Source organism: Zea mays, chromosome 2 (assembly GCF_902167145.1).
Source record: "Zea mays cultivar B73 chromosome 2, Zm-B73-REFERENCE-NAM-5.0, whole genome shotgun sequence".
Lineage (NCBI taxonomy): Eukaryota > Viridiplantae > Streptophyta > Magnoliopsida > Poales > Poaceae > Zea > Zea mays.
In genome coordinates, this window is record NC_050097.1 from 41,495,192 (window position 1) to 41,512,629 (window position 17,438).

Below are 17,438 nucleotides of genomic sequence, written 5' to 3' on the forward strand. Positions count from 1 at the left end.
CGGCATCCGAAGGTCCTCAAAAACAGGATTTAACAGTATTTCTGGAGTGTAATGTGTGAACAGGTATCTTCGGATTCAAGTGAGCATCACAGTGGACCAGAGTAATACGAAGGTTGATACAGAGCCGAAGGTGTGAGCAGGAAAGCTTCGGCGCGGTAGCAAAAAGTGGAACCGACTTAAAGATGAAAAGGCTATTTAAACCTCGACAGATTACTATAGAATTATTATCAAGTGTAAAGGGCATGAATGTAATTTTGTATGGGTTGTGTCCCGTGCCTATAAATAGGAGAACAGTACCCCCGTACTGTTCAAGCTGACTTGGCATTCGCTTTTTGCGTCACGCTTGTACTATCATCTCCTTCCAATTGGAGGTACATTTGCAACTCAAAGATATTTATGTCTATGTCTGATAGTAATATATAATTATTTATGTTATCTTTTATATTCTCTACATTTTATCCTTCGACACTGTATAATAAATTTATGAGGACACGCTCTTCATTACCTTCGTCCGAAAATCATTATATCCTAAGGGAAATAATGCTTCGAAGGACGAAGGACTTTAACGATTAACATTTTTTATGTTGCCTTGTTCTTAACTCCTAGCATTTGAGAACAAGTCCCCAACACTTGGGTGGAGACTTTGTCACTCACCACCCTTGCACCCACATCAACTACCTCATTGGTCATCCATAAGGTTCCTTCTTCATCATCCTTTTCTTGAGGTCTCACCTCACCTATTGCAAGTTTCTTTATGGCCTCACAAGGTAGTTCTTCATTTCCTGCTGTGTCATTAGAAACATGCCCTTGCGAGCCATTAGACTCATCAAATGTCACGTCTATCGCTATTTCAACAAGACCGGTGGTATTGTTGAAAACACGATATCCATGCGCATTTGATGCATAACCAAGCAAGAAGCCCTCGTCCACTCTAGGAGCAAACTTTGAGCTCTTGACTTTCTTGTTAAGAATAAAACATTTACAACCAAATACTCTAAAATAATCAACTTTAGGTTTGTTACCAGTGAGAAGCTCATAAGCAGTCTTTTTGTAGATCTTATGAAGATAGAGACGGTTGATTGCATGACAGGCGGTGTTGACCGCCTCTGCCCAAAAATTGTCAGGTGTCTTGTACTCATCCAACATGGTTCTTGCAGCTTCAATTAGAGTTCAGTTCTTTCTTTCCACAACACCATTTTGTTGTGGAGTGTAAGGAACCGAGAACTCATGTTTGATTCCTTCTTCGCCTAAGAATTCTTCGACACCTGTGTTCTTGAATTCCGTCCCATTATCACTTCTCACTTTCTTGATTTTGAGCTCAAATTCATTATGAGCTCTCCTCATGAATTTCTTCAATATTTCTTGAGTTTCACCTTTATCACTCAAAAAGAAAACCCAGGTGTCGGGGACCATAATTAGGGGTACCCTCAAGACGCCTAATTCTCAGCTGGTAACCCCCATCAGCATAAAGCTGCAAAGGCCTGATGTGTACGATTAAGTCAGGGATCAGTCCACACGAGTGACTCGATCACGCTTCGCCCGAGCCTAGCCTTGGCCAAGGGCAGCCGACCTCGAGAGACTTCCGTCTCGCCCGAGGCCCCCCCTTTTAACGGCGGACACACCTCCGGCTCGCCCGAGGCCTTGGCTTCACTTAGAAGCAACCCTGACTAAATCGCCGCGCCGACTGACCAGGTTGCAGGAGCATTTAACGCAAAGGTGGCCTGACACCTTTATCCTGACACGCGCCCCCCGGCAGAGCCGAAGTGACCGCCGTCACTCCACCGCTCCACTGACCGGTCTGACAGAAGGGCAGCGCCGCCTGCGCCACTCCGACTGCAGTGCCACTCGACAGAGTGAGACAGACGGGCAGTCAGGCCTTGCCAAAGGCACCATGGGAAACTCCGCCTCGCCCGACCCCAGGGCTCGGACTCGGGCTAAGACCCGGAAGACGGCGAACTCCGCTCCGCCCGACCCCAGGGCTCGGACTCGGGCTAAGACCCGGAAGACGGCGAACTCCGCTCCGCCTGACCCCAGGGCTCGGACTCGGGCTAAGACCCGGAAGACGGCGAACTCCGCTCCGCCCGACCCCAGGGCTCGGACTCGGGCTAAGACCCGGAAGACGGCGAACTCTGCTCCGCCCGACCCCAGGGCTCGGACTCGGGCTAAGACCCGGAAGACGGCGAACTCCGCTCCGCCCGACCCCAGGGCTCGGACTCGGGCTAAGACCCGGAAGACGGCGAACTCCGCTCCGCCCGACCCAGGGCTCGGACTCGGGCTCAGCCCCAGAAGACGACGAACTCCGCCTCGCCCGACCCCAGGGCTCGGACTCCGCCCTGGCCTCGGCCAAACGATCTCCGCCTCGCCCGACCCGATGGCTCGGACTCGGCCTCGGCAACAGAAGACAGACTCGACCTCGGCTTCAGAGGAGCCCCCACGTCGCCCGACCTAGGGCGCAGGCCCGCCACGTCAACAGGGAGCGCCATCATCATCCTACCCCGAGCCGACTCGGGTCACGGAGAACAAGACCGGCGTCCCATCTGGCCAGCTCCGCCAGATGGGCAATGATGGCGCCCCACAAGCTCTGTGACGACGGCGGCTCTCAGCCCTCTTACGGAAGCAGGGCGACGTCAGCAAGGACTCGACCGCTCCTACAGCTGTCCCTCCGCCAGGCTCCGTTGCTCCTTCGACAGCCACGACATCACGCCAGCAAGGTGCCAAGACCTCTCCGGCTGCCACATTGGCATGTACCTAGGGCGCTAGCTCTCTCTCCGCTAGACACGTAGCACTCTGCTACACCCCCCATTGTACACCTGGATCCTCTCCTTACGACTATAAAAGGAAGGACCAGGGCCTTCTTAGAGAAGGTTGGCCGCGCGGGGACGAGGACGAGACAGGCGCTCTCTTGGGGCCGCTCGCTTCCCTCACCCACGTGGACGCTTGTAACCCCCCTACTGCAAGCGCACCCGACCTGGGCGCGGGACGAACACGAAGGCCGCGGGATCTCCACCTCTCTCACGCCCGTCTCCGGCCACCTCGCCTCTCCCCCCTTTGCGCTCGCCCACGCGCTCGACCCATCTGGGCTGGGGCACGCAGCACACTCACTCGTCGGCTCGGGGACCCCCCGGTCTCGAAACGCCGACAGTTGGCGCGCCAGGTAGGGGCCTGCTGCGTGCTGACGAACAGCTTCCCGTCAAGCTCCAGATGGGCAGTCTCCAGCAACCTCTCCGGCCTGGGACGGTGCTCCGTTTCGGGAGTCTTGAGTTCATGTCCTTCGACGGCAGCTACGACATGATACTCCTTCCACCGCCGCGCGACAACGACAATGGCGGCCGACAACCCGCCCGCCGGCGGCGGAATCGGCGACATCTTCCCCGCGCGGTGGAAGAACAACATTCGAGCTCGCCCCGTCCTCTCCCCCGCCAACGGAGGAGGAGGCGGGGCAACCAAGGCCAAGCGGGAGGCTGCGCTTCGTCGGCTGTCGAGCGAATCGACGTCCCCAGCGCCCCGACGGAAGGCACGCCGGGCGTCGACCTCGCGTTCGAGACGAAGGCAAGCGCCTTTCCCCCGCGACACGCTGATCCCGAGCAAGTGGACGACGCCGGCGCACTCGCGAGGAGCTTGCAGGACGTCGCCCTCGTACCTGAGATGACGGTGCAACCAGTCCCCGACGTGACTACGTCGCCCCGCGTCGACCAAAAGGTACCGACTAACTCCCATCTTACGTCATTTCGACTCGGCCTCAACCCGCCAAGCGACCTCGCTTTGGCGGGCGCTCTCATTGAGGCGAGTGCAACCCCACTGGGGTTTCGTATGCGGTCGCCTTGGGACCGGTTGACGGACGCCTCGACCTACGGGCCCTCCGGGTCCGAGGAAGATGACGATCCCAGCATCTGTTGGGATTTCTCTGGACTTGGCAACCCCAGTGCCATGCGGGACTTCATGACCGCATGTGACTACTACCTCTCCGACTGTTCCGACGGAAGCCGCAGCCTCGACGACGAGGGCTGCGGCCCAAGCCGCGAATGTTTCCACGTTGAGCTGGGGGATCCCTCCGAAGGCAACCATCTTGGCATGCCGGAGGACGGTGATTTTCCTAGGCCCGTGCCTCGCGCCGACATCCCGCGGGAGCTAGCTGTGGTCCCCGTTCCGGCGGGGGGGTCACGACCCACAGCTCGAGCAAGTCCGCGGGGTGCAGGCCAGGCTCGACGAGGGAACAGGAGCGCTTGAGACGATCCGCCGGGACGTCGGGCAGGTATGGGCGGGCCAACCCCCGGCCGGAGAAATACGTCACCTGCCCCAGGGTCTCCAGCACCGCGTCGCCAACGATGTCAGGGTCAGGCTGCCGCCCGCGTCCAGCGGGGTTGGTCAGAACCTGGCAGCCGCAGCGATGCTCCTCCGCGCGATGCCGGAGCCATCAACCACCGAGGGTCGGCGAATCCAGGGAGAGCTCAAGAATCTCCTGGAAGGCGCTGCGGCCCGACGGGCCGAGAGCACTGCCTCCCGAAGGCAGGGATATTCCTCGGAACCTCATGCCGCGACTTCCCGATTCATGCGGGAAGCCTCGGTGTACACCGGGCGCACGCGCAACACCGCGCCTGCGGCCCCGGGCCACCTCGGCAACGAACACCATCGGCGCGACCGTCGGGCCCACCTCGACGAAAGGGTGCGCCGAGGCTACCACCCCAGGCGTGGGGGACGCTACGACGGCGGGGAGGATCGGAGTCCCTCGCCCGAACCACCCGGTCCGCAGGCCTTCAGTCGGGCCAACCGACGGGCGCCGTTCCCGACTCGGTTCCGACCCCCGACTACTATCACGAAGTACTCGGGGGAAACGAGGCCGGAACTGTGGCTCGCGGACTACCGCCTGGCCTGCCAACTGGGAGGGACGGACGACGACAACCTCATCATCCGCAACCTTCCCCTGTTCCTCTCCGACACTGCTCGTGCCTGGTTGGAGCACCTGCCTCCGGGGCAGATCTCCAACTGGGACGACTTGGTCCAAGCCTTCGCCGGCAATTTCCAGGGCACGTACATGCGCCCCGGGAATTCCTGGGATCTCCGAAGCTGCCGGCAACAGCCGGGAGAGTCTCTCCGGGACTACATCCGGCGATTCTCGAAGCAGCGCACCGAGCTGCCCAACATCACCGACTCGGATGTCATCGGCGCATTCCTCGCCGGCACCACCTGCCGCGACCTGGTGAGCAAGCTGGGTCGCAAGACCCCCACCAGGGCGAGCGAGCTGATGGACATCGCCACCAAGTTCGCCTCTGGCCAGGAGGCGGTTGAGGCTATCTTCCGAAAGGACAAGCAGCCCCAGGGCCGCCCATCGGAAGAGGCTCCCGAGGCGTCTACTCCGTGCGGCGCCAAGAAGAAAGGCAAGAAGAAGTCGCAATCGAAACGCGACGCCGCTGACGCGGACCTTGTCGCCACCGCCGAATACAAGAACCCTCGGAAGCCCCCCGGAGGTGCTAACCTCTTCGACAAGATGCTCAAGGAGTCGTGCCCCTACCATCAGGGGCCCGTCAAGCACACCCTCGAGGAGTGCGTCATGCTTCGGCGTCACTTCCACAGGGCCGGGCCACCCGCCGAGGGTGGCAGGGCCCGCGACGACGACAAGAACGAAGATCACCAAGCAGGAGAGTTCCCCGAGGTCCGCGACTGCTTCATCATCTACGGTGGGCATGCGGCGAACGCCTCGGCTCGGCATCGCAAGCAAGAGCGCCAGGAGGTCTGCTCGGTGAAGGTGGCGGCGCCAGTCTACCTAGACTGGTCCGACAAGTCCATCACCTTCGACCAGGCCGACCACCCCGACCACGTGCCGAGCCCGGGGAAATACCCGCTCGTCGTCGACCCCGTCATCGGCGACGTCAGGCTCACCAAGGTCCTGATGGATGGGGGCAGCTGCCTCAACATCATCTACGCCGAGACCCTCAAGCTCCTGCGCGTCGATCAGTCCTCCGTCCGGGCAGGCGCTGCGCCCTTCCACGGGATCGTCCCTGGGAAGCGCGTCCAGCCCCTCGGACGACTCGACCTCCCCGTCTGCTTCGGAACGCCTTCCAACTTCCGAAGGGAGACCCTGACGTTCGAGGTGGTCGGGTTCCGAGGAACCTACCACGCTGTACTGGGGAGGCCATGCTACGCGAAGTTCATGGCCGTCCCCAACTACACCTACTTGAAGCTCAAGATGCCGGGCCCCAACGGGGTCATCACCGTCGGCCCCACGTACAAACACGCGTTCGAATGCGACGTGGAGTGCGTGGAGTACGCCGAGGCCCTCGCCGAGTCCGAGGCCCTCATCGCCGACCTGGAGAACCTCTCCAAGGAGGTGCCAGACGTGAAGCGTCACGCCGGCAACTTCGAGCCAGCGGAGACGGTTAAGGCCGTCCCTCTCGACCCCAGTGGCGACACCTCCGAGCAGATCCGGATTGGGTCCGGGCTCGACCCCAAATAGGAAGCAGTGCTCGTCGACTTTCTCCGCGCAAACGCCGATGTCTTTGCGTGGAGTCCCTCGGACATGCCTGGCATACCGAGGGATGTCGCCGAGCACCCGCTGGATACTCGGACCTGAGTCTGATCCGTCAGGCAGCCTCTGCGCCTCGGTCATCAAGGAAGGGTCGGCCTCGCCTCGGCAGAGCCCGACCCTCCCTCGGGGGCTAAAAAGGGGGAACCCCTCTGCGTCGAGATTGGGCATACTTCTCCGCGTCGAAAATTTTCAATCAAAAAAGGGGCCTCTTGCGTTCTCCTGGCTATGTCAGAAGCAGGGTCTCGAGGAGCGAACACGGGTACATGTAAATGGCAAGGCCGACTGAGCCGAGGGACTCCTGTGCCTCCGGGTTAGGGATACCTCACTCATCACCTGCCACGAAGAATGACCCAACTCGAGAAGCCACCCTATTATTGACAAGCTAGGACGAACACGCAGATGGAAAGAAAGGAGAGTACGACTTCATGCAAGAAAGACAAAGTGTTCAGGCCTCAGCGGCCGCGGTGAGACGCACATCCAACAAGAAATTGTTCAAACAAGAATTAGGCGCCACCTTGGGAAGGAGCCGCGCCCTCAGCTCCGTCCCCGCCGTCGGTGAGGTCCATCTCGGCCTCCGGTGATGGCGCAGGGGGAAGGATCTCCGCCTCAAAGGTGGTCGCCAGCACCGCGCTCAGACCCGCGGCGACCGCGTCAAGCCGCTGGACCTCTGCCAGGGCAGCGTCGTCTTCGTCAGGAAGACAGTACCCCTCACTAACCCGCTCCAGGTCCACGACGTAGTGGGAAGCGAGCACGGCGAAGGCCTGCCTGACGCCGTGGTGTAGCGCCTCGCGGACTCTGCCGCGCGCGTGATCACCCAAGGCTCGAAGGCGGCTTTGAGGGGAGCTTCCTGAAGGGACGTCGCTAGAGCCGAGGATACGATAAAAGTCCGAGACGGCCTCGGACATGGCCGCGAGGTCAGCTTCCCTCTGCTCGGCAGCTCCGGCAAGCGCCTCGGCGAGCGCCTTGGCGGACCCATCAAGGGCGGACTCAAGCTCTGCGAGCAACCAGGAGAAATACCTCAAGCACAAGCAAAGGAAACGGACAAGAACAAGAACCAGGGAGGACCAAGACGTACCTCCGGCTCGGACACGATGCTCCGAGGCCGCGACCTGGGCCGTGGCTAGGTCGGCCGCGAGGGTCTCAGCTCGGCTTTCGGCCTCGGCAGCCCGGCCCCGAGATTGGTCCCGCTCCTAGACGACCTGGACGAGCTCCGATCGCTGCCGTTGCGCCTCCGCACGCGCTGCTGCCGCCTCGGCTCTCAGGTCGGCGCAGAGCAGCTGGAGGTCCGCTACCTTGGCATCCTGCTGAGAAAGGCGCGCGGTAGCCCCGGCGAGCGAGGACCTCAGGGATCGCAGCAAGCCCCAGACATCGACCTCGCGGCGGATGAACGACGACTTGGCGGCGCTCCGGTCCGTCAGATCCTGGGGAAAGGAAACAGGGCGTCACGACGAGTGTCTCGCTCACAGAAGGAAAAAGGTATGCCTGAAACCGCTACCTGGAGGATTTTGGGGACGTCTCTGCAGAAAACCTCCAGCGACGACCGGAGCGACCCCACCGTTGCCTCAGCACACTCGCGGAGCTCATCCCAGGACTGGTCCTCCTGCTCATCGTCGAGAACGAAGACAGGGTCCGAGGCCTCGCGGGTCCGGAATCGGAGCAACGGGCGCCGGGCCTCGGGGCTTCGCCGCACAGCGATGAGGTTGTCACCCGGCTGGACGGATCACGCGTCCACGCCCACCTCTTCTGAGGCCTTGGGCGCCGACGCATCAGCCATCCCGACGCTGGCGGCAACTGGTCGCTCTCCGACAGGGACGGCGGCAACCTCGGCGGTGGCGGGCGCCGGCATGGCCGGCACGACAGGCGGGCTCAGGGCCACGTTGGCGTCAGCCGCCTCCTCAACCACGATGGCCGCCTCGGCAGAAGAGCCGGCCTCGGGAGCCCGCTCCTCAGAGACCGGCGACGCCCGAGCCCCCTGCGGTGAAGTACCCCGCGAAAGGGTCGGCTGAATGACAAGGCCCGGGGCGGCGCTGGCCACACAGTCCGGCGCCGTCTTGAGGGCCTTCCGGGGTGCCAGGTCGGTCTGGCCATGACTTCGCTTGCTGGATATAAAAAAAAAGAGGAGGAAAGAAAGATCACGGCCGAGACATATGAATGGGAAGCCAAGATGAAGACATCCCGAGATACTCACCCACTTCGGGCCATTATCCACCGCGCCTGGGGGGAGGTCTCTTGGATCCCGGCTCCCAAGACGGCCGCCGAGGTCCGCTTCGCCGGCATTTTCGGCGCCACCCTCGCCGTGGACGCCCGGGAAGCAGATTGCCCGGGCGCAGTCGTGATGACCTGAGGGTCACCCCCATGCGCCACCGGTGCGAGCGGCGGCCCCTGGGGAACGGACGCCCTGACCTGGCCCTCCGGAGCCACCTCAGCTCCTCCGGCCGAGGGAACAGGTGACACCTCGGGTCGCCCCCGTGCCTCGGACTGGGACCCCGACGCCCCAACTCCGGGGACTGATGGTGTCGGCCCGCACGGGGGCTGGCTCGACGACTCCTGGCCACACCCCGAGCCGGGGCTGAGGCCGAGACGGGCGGCCATGTCGTCCTCCTCCTCATCATCGTCGTCATCGTCGTCGTCGGGCGTCTCCGGCGACGGCTCCCTCGGGAGTCCTTCCCTCTCCTGCTGGCGACGGCGCTTCTCCAAGGCGTCTCGAGCCCGCCTCCGCTCGCGGGCCCGGACCTTCTCCGCGTCCTTCTTTTTCTTCCTCTCCTCCGCGGCGACCCGCCGCGCTGCACGGTCCACCGCGTCCTCCGGGACCCGTGGCAGGGAGGGCTTGTGCCACCCCACATCCTAAAAGGAGGAGAGAAAGGAACCCGATCATAAGGACCCGGAGCGACCCGATGTACGAAGAAGGAAGGAGCGAACACTCACCAAAGTCACACACCCCTGGTCGGGGCGCATCCGAAGCTGGGAGTATGTGTGGGGGTCCGGCTTCCCCATCGCAGCCGACACCCGCCATTGGAGGGCGTTGAAGGGAAGAGGATCAGGGGACATTCGCGAGCCCTCCCAGTCAGCCTCTGGGGTCATCTCCCAGAGCGGCAGCCGCCGCTCCGCCAATGGAAGCACCCTTCGACGGTGGATGGCAGCGATCACACCCGCAGCGGTGAGTCCCCCCTCCCGCAACTCCTTCAGGGCCTGGAGAAGGGGCTCGAGGTTCTTCTGTCTCTCGTGCGGGGTCCCGTGGCGCCAGGCGTCGGTGGCAGCAGTAACTACTCGCTGGGAGAACAGTGGGAGCAACTCACCGTCATTCCGGAGGTAGAACCACCGGCGCTGCCACCCCTTGTTCGAGGACGCAAGAATGGCAGGAATGTATTGTGACGCCCGCGACTGCCTCAGCAAAAGAGTGCAGCCGCCGGCCTGCACCGCTGCACGGACCCTTCTCTCCCCCATCGACAAGGCGAAAAGCTCGGCGAGGAAGAGATGAGTCCACAAATCCCAATGGGGGGCGATCCCCAAGTACCCTTCGCATACCGCTACGAAGATAGCGGCCTGCGAGATGGAGTTGGGGGTGAGGTTATGCAATTCCACCCCGTAGTGGAACAGGATGGCTCGCATAAAGCGGCCCGTCGGCACACCGAACCCCCGCTCGTGGAAGGAGACGAAGCTCACGATGTACCCCGGCGGTGGGGACGGAGCGGCTCCACCCACGGGAGGAATCCACTCTGGCCGCTGCTTATCGGTGAGGGGGCGGAGCAAACCCTCGCCGACCAGCTCCTCCAGATCGCTCGCCGTCACCGTGGAAAAAGGCCACGGATCGCGCGGGGGGATTATGGTCACTCGATCCGCCATCACCAAAATGGAAGAGATGGCGGCGCAGGGGGCAGGGAGGGCGGTTTTTCTCTTCTTCGACTAAAGCTTCCCGGGTTGCGAAAACCTAAAGGGAAAGGAAGGAAGCAGAGCAAAGAACCGTCACCGGACCCCCTCTCGAGTATATGAAGGCCAGGGCGAAACCGTTTCCAGCGCTCCATCCGGACCGGACGCGGGATTCAAAAAACGCGAGGCGAAACAGCCGTTCCTCGAACGGCTCGCGCACGCGCAACGGCCGCCCCGCCAACCACTCGCCCCGTCGCATTAACTCCGCGGCGGGACAGGCGGCGCCTCTGGCAGGAGAAGCGGACGACGCCTCTCCTTCGCCGTAATAACCGCGTCAAAAAAGGTACGCCACGTCGTTCGATTTCGTATCCTTTTTTCCTCTTTCTCTATCTCTTGCAACAGGGACCGGGAAAGGGGGGATACCCCGAAAAGGATCCTTCTCTGTGAAGGAACCGGGCTCCGAGCCCCCCCTACTGATCAGAGGTTCGAAGGCTGGCCCACCGAGGGGTTCAACAGTCGCCTCAGATCGCGTGGGCCCGACACCCACTACTGGTCAGGGGTTCGAAGGCCAGCCCCCCGAAGGGCTCCATGGCCGCCTCAGGCTACTCGGGCTCCGCGCCCATTACTGATCAGGGGTTCGAAGGCTAGCCCCCGAAGGGTTCACAATCGCCTCAGACGCCGAGCGAGGGATGACCAGGGGTACGTTCGATACATAACCGAGGCTCGGGCTGCGCTCCCGAGGTACCCTAGGACATTTCCGAGACCAGCGGGAACGATCTTGTAACGGAATCCCATCGGAGGGAGGCATCGAGCCCTCGGACCCCGTTGCCAGGGGACCGGGTCCGGCAAATCACCCGCAGGTACTTTTGGGCGTGCCTGTGGGCCCCTAGCCGACCCCCAACGAACGGGGCACGGACGTCCACTCGGATTACCCGCTTGCAGCTCACCGGAGACACCATGTTCGGTGCCCATCGAGGGTAACATGGCGCTCTCCCCCCTCCTCCTTGCGGAAAGGCGACGTAGGGGCGTATGTAAAAAAGCCGAGTCTGTCCCTGATCGTCCTCTCGCCCTGTGCGGAGGCTCGGGGGCTGCTCTCGCAAACCCGGCTCCGGTCAAACCGTTGACAGCGTCAACATACCAGCCCGAGAGCTTGGGCCCCGACCGTGCACCCGGGCTACGGCCAGTTCGCATGAGGGAACAACCAGACCAGCCGAGGCATTACGCAAGGCATTAAGACCTCGAAGGAGTGTAACCACTCCTTCGAGGCCTCGGGGGCTACACCCGGCGGGTGCGCTCGCGCGCACCCACCGGAACAAAATGCAACCGAGAAAGGTTGGTCCCCTTGCAAAAAAGTGCGACGAAAGCCTCCAAGCGACTGCTAACACTCCCTTCGAGGCTCGGGGGCTACTGTCGGGGACCATAATTAGGGGTACCCTCAAGACGCCTAATTCTCAGCTGGTAACCCCCATCAGCATAAAGCTGCAAAGGCCTGATGGGTACGATTAAGTCAGGGATCAGTCCACACGAGTGACTCGATCATGCTTCGCCCGAGCCTAGCCTCGGCCAAGGGCAGCCGACCTCGAGAGACTTCCGTCTCGCCCGAGGCCCCCCTTTTAACGGCGGACACACCTCCGGCTCGCCCGAGGCCTTGGCTTCGCTTAGAAGCAACCCTGACTAAATCGCCGCGCCGACTGACTAGGTTGCTGGAGCATTTAACGCAAAGGTGGCCTGACACCTTTATCCTGACACGCGCCCCCCGGCAGAGCCGAAGTGACCGCCGTCACTCCACCGCTCCACTGACCGGTCTGACAGAAGGGCAGCGCCGCCTATGCCACTCCGACTGCAGTGCCACTCGACAGAGTGAGACAGACGGGCAGTCAGGCCTTGCCAAAGGCACCATGGGAAACTCCGCCTCGCCCGACCCCAGGGCTCGGACTCGGGCTAAGACCCGGAAGACGGCGAACTCCGCTCCGCCCGACCCCAGGGCTCGGACTCGGGCTAAGACCCGGAAGACGGCGAACTCCGCTCCGCCCGACCCCAGGGCTCGGACTCGGGCTAAGACCCGGAAGACGGCGAACTCCGCTCCGCCCGACCCTAGGGCTCGGACTCGGGCTAAGACCCGGAAGACTGCGAACTCCACTCCGCCCGACCCCAGGGCTCGGACTCGGGCTAAGACCCGGAAGACGGCGAACTCCGCTCTGCCCGACCCCAGGGCTCGGACTCGGGCTAAGACCCGGAAGACGGCGAACTCCGCTCCGCCCGACCCAGGGCTCAGACTCGGGCTCAGCCCCAGAAGACGACGAACTCCGCCTCGCCCGACCCCAGGGCTCGGACTCCGCCCTGGCCTCGGCCAAACGATCTCCGCCTCGCCCGACCCGATGGCTCGGACTCGGCCTCGGCAACAGAAGACACACTCGACCTCGGCTTCGGAGGAGCCCCCACGTCGCCCGACCTAGGGCGCAGGCCCGCCACGTCAACAGGGAGCGCCATCATCATCCTACCCCGAGCCGACTCGGGTCACGGAGAACAAGACCGGCGTCCCATCTGGCCAGCTCCGCCAGATGGGCAATGATGGCGCCCCACAAGCTCTGTGACGATGGCGGCTCTCAGCCCTCTTACGGAAGCAGGGCGACGTCAGCAAGGACTCGACCGCTCCTACAGCTGTCCCTCCGCCAGGCTCCGTTGCTCCTCCGACAGCCACGACATCACGCCAGCAAGGTGCCAAGACCTCTCCGGCTGCCACATTGGCATGTACCTAGGGCGCTAGCTCTCTCTCCGCTAGACACGTAGCACTTTGCTACACCCCCCATTGTACACCTGGATCCTCTCCTTACGACTATAAAAGGAAGGACCAGGGCCTTCTTAGAGAAGGTTGGCCGCGCGGGGACGAGGACGAGACAGGCGCTCTCTTGGGGTCGCTCGCTTCCCTCACCCGCGTGGACGCTTGTAACCCCCCTACTGCAAGCGCACCCGACCTGGGCGCGGGACGAACACGAAGGCCGCGGGATCTCCACCTCTCTCACGCCCGTCTCCGGCCACCTCGCCTCTCCCCCCTTCGCGCTCGCCCACGCGCTCGACCCATCTGGGCTGGGGCACGCAGCACACTCACTCGTCGGCTCGGGGACCCCCCGGTCTCGAAACGCCGACACCAGGTGAATCGAGAAAAATCATCAACAATGACTAAACCATACTTACTACCACCAATGCTAATGTAGGCCACAGGTCCGAAGAGGTCCATGTGAAGAAGCTCCAATGGCCTCTTTGTTGTGACCACATTCTTTGATTGATGTGGGACTCCATGTTGCTTTCCTGCTTGGCATGCGCCACAAACCCTGTCTTTCTCAAATACAACATTTGTTAGTCCAATGATGTGATTATCCTTTTGAAGTTTGGCCAAATTCCTCATACCGACATGGGCTAGCCGGCGATGCCATAGCCAACCCTTGTCGGACTTTGCCACTAAACAAGTCTCAGGCGTCACTTTACTTGTTGTGAAATCAACAAGATAAAGCTTGCCCTTCAAGCGACCGGTAAAGGCAACTGAGGAGTCCTCCCTTCTAAGGATCTTCACATCCACATCCGAAAATAGACAATTATAACCCATTCCACAAAGTTGTGAAACAGACAACAAATTATAGCTCAAAGAATCTACCAATAAAACATTTGAAAGTGATTGTTGGTCAGAGATAGGAATTTTACCGATACCAATCACCTTACTCTTGCCACTATCTCCAAACACAATTTCTTGTGCTTCTTGAGTTAGTTGCAATGTATGAAACATGTCTTTCTCCCCGGTCATGTGATTTGTACATCCACTGTCAAGCACCCAACTTGACCCACCAGAGGAGTAGACCTACAAAACAAGTTTAGGCTATGCTTTTAGGTACCCAAATTGAATTGGGTCCTACAGTGTTAGTTATAGCCTTGGGTACCCACACACTCCTTTTCATGACTTTTCGTTTAGTGTAGGCACCCACATATTTCACAACCAATTTCCCTAAATCCCAAGTCAACATATAATCACAAAGATATGAGTGGGAAATGGGAGCATTAGATTTTTGTCCACTTGAGGATCCCACTTCCTTCATCTTACTCTTTGTGGAACTCAAGTTAACCTTTACCTGAGGTGACTTGTCATTTGAGGAATGAATCCTCCCCAAGGCATCATATAGGGTGGTTCCCTCTATGAACTTGGGGGATCTCCACCCCTTATGCACTGTGCTAGGGTTTTCCTTGGATGAGTTGAACCCAAGCCCCCTTCTTCCATTGTTGGGCCTTAGGGACTTGAATTTGGGTTCAACTTTCTTTAACCCATCATTGCTAGAGCATCTTTTCAAAATTCCTTTGACCTTCACCTGTGGGCTATTCTTCCTTGCATGGTTAGTTAGGCAAAAAGAAGCATGATATTTGGCACAATGTTTGCAAAAATTATCATTTAAGGAGCTAGACTTAGATTCAATCACTAAAGATGAGGCATTGATGTTCTTGCAATTTTCAAGTTGCACTTGAAGTTCTTGATTTTGAACATTCAAGCTTAGCATGCTTGCTTCAAGTGCATTCTTTTCATTTGCAAGATTAGCTATAGAGGTTTTCATATTAATTACTTCTTTATCTTTATTCTCTATAGTTATCTTGACTAAAGATACTTCCTTAGTCAAGACATCTAGCATTTTATCTTTATTGTGAAGCAATTCTTGAAGCTCTAGGTTTCTTTCCTTTTCAAGGATAAGCAAGTCTTCTTGAGCATCAAGAGTTGCTTTTCTTTTATCTAGCTTCTCTATTAATTTGGTGATAACATTGTATCCATTCAAGCCAAATTCTTTAATCATTTTATTTTTCATGGCAATTTGTTCATCATCATCATCATTTGGAAAATCATTACTAAATAAGGTTACCTTATCTCCTTTTGCCATGAGGCAAGTTGGAGTGTAGGAGTCGTCTTGTAGGTTGGTGAAGAGTTGCGAGCTTGATGTAGATTGGATGGCCACGTTTGCCACCACTTCCTCTTCCTCGGAGCTAGAACTCTCTTCATCGGAGTTCCATTCTTCACCAATATGGGCTTGACCATATTTCTTCTTCTTGAAGTATCCCTTGGTCTTGCCCCCCTTTTTGAACTTGTCCTTCTTGTAGTCCTTCTTAGCTTCTTGTTCCTTCTTGTTAGGACAATCCGCTATGAAATGACCGGTTTGGCCACATTCATAGCATGCCCTCTTCTTTCCTTTCCTTTGGAACTTGTCATTTTTCCTTACAAATTTCTTGAATGTTTTGATGAACATAGCTGTGTCTTCATCACTTGAGCTATCTTCATCACTTGAGGTCTCGACCACTTTCTTTGCTTTGTGGTCTTTGTTCTTCTTGGGGTTGTCTTGTTCATTAGTGATCAAGGCATGAGAGTCCCTTGACTTGATAGGGGCTTCTTCGGACTCGTGTTGTTGAATCTTTGCAAATAATTGATGAGGCGTCATATCCTCATAGTCATCACGATCCCTAATCATCCTTGCAAGACTCTTATCCTTTTCTTTATATGCTCTCATGAATAATCTTGTGACCTTGGAGTCACTCCAATCTTCACTCCCAAGTACTCTTATTTTGTTGACCAACACCATCAACCGATCAAAGAGTGATTGAAGCGACTCACCCTTTGTCCAATCATATCTTGCAAGCTCACTTTCCAAAGCTTCAACTCTATGTCTCTTAGCTTTGGGATCTCCTTCATGTGACATTTTAAGAATATTCCAAATGTCACGGGCATCTTCTCTTCCTTGAACTTTCCGGTATTCTTCCGGACAAAGACTTCCTTTAATTATGCTCACTGCTTGAGCATTGCGATGAACCTCTTGCAACATTTCCGGAGTCATCTCTTCTCCTTGGGCGGGCTTATACATACCTACATTAACAATCTCCCAAAGACTAGGATGCACACCGATTAAATGCGACTTCATCTTGTCGGCCCACTCGTCATAGTTCAACTCACTAAGAGTTGGTAACTTTCCAAGTGGGGCGGAAGAGAAGTTGGGAATATAATTTCTAGAGTAATCGAATTGAACTTTGCTAAATTCGTTACCTTTGCTTTTGGTAGATGATCCTTCGGTGTTGAGACTTACCTTGCTCAATACCTTAGACACCAAAAGATCCACTAGATCGTCATTGTAATCAAATGTTCCCTTACCTTTATCTTCTTCGGCCTTTCTTCTTGATTCTTCTTCTTCGACCTTTTTCTTAGCATCTTCCTCTTTCATTTTGAGGAACATTCTCTCGGCAATCTTCATGGCGAGGTCGAGGACCTTGGGGTCCACTTCCTCACCGAAAGATGTGATGGGGATTTCCTCGAGGAGAGGATCCACATGGTCCCGTTGAGTAGACATGATCGTTTCCTCACGCGGTTAAGCGTAAAACGAGGTACAAAGCTTTGATACCAATTGAAAGTAGCCTAGAGGGGGTGAATAGGCTAATCTGAAAATTTTCACAACAAACTTCGAAAGATTGTTAGATACACAGTTCGACTGGTGCAGGCCGGTTCAACAGCTACGTGCGCAAGTTGAACCACTCTGAACCAATCCAACTGTTTTATAAACTTTAGACTAAAATCTACTCGAAAAAGTATTTCGCAAGTTCTTAAGAGAAGTAAGATATAGCTAAGTGAGGATGAAAAGATGAATATGTAAATGCTATTTTACTTCTAGATAAACTCTACGGAGAAATCTTTATGTCAATCTTGCAAGTAAAAATATCTCAAGTTAAAACAAGCAAGAACACAAGACACAAGATTTAATCCGAGGTTCGGCCACACCACAAAGGTGTCCTACTCCCCGTTGAGGAGCCCACAAAGTGCCGGGTCTTTTTCAACCCTAATCCTCCAAAAGCCGACCACAAAGGTCAAGGCAATCTCTTCTTATCTTAGCTCAAAGAGCGGGTGATACAAACTTCTTAGGGTCGTCCACAAATTTGGAGACTCCCAAGCAACCTCAAAAGATCTTGAAACCTAGGGTTTCAAGAACACCAAGAACGCACAAGAGGGGTTTGCACAAGCTCAAGTCTTTGAAAAAGA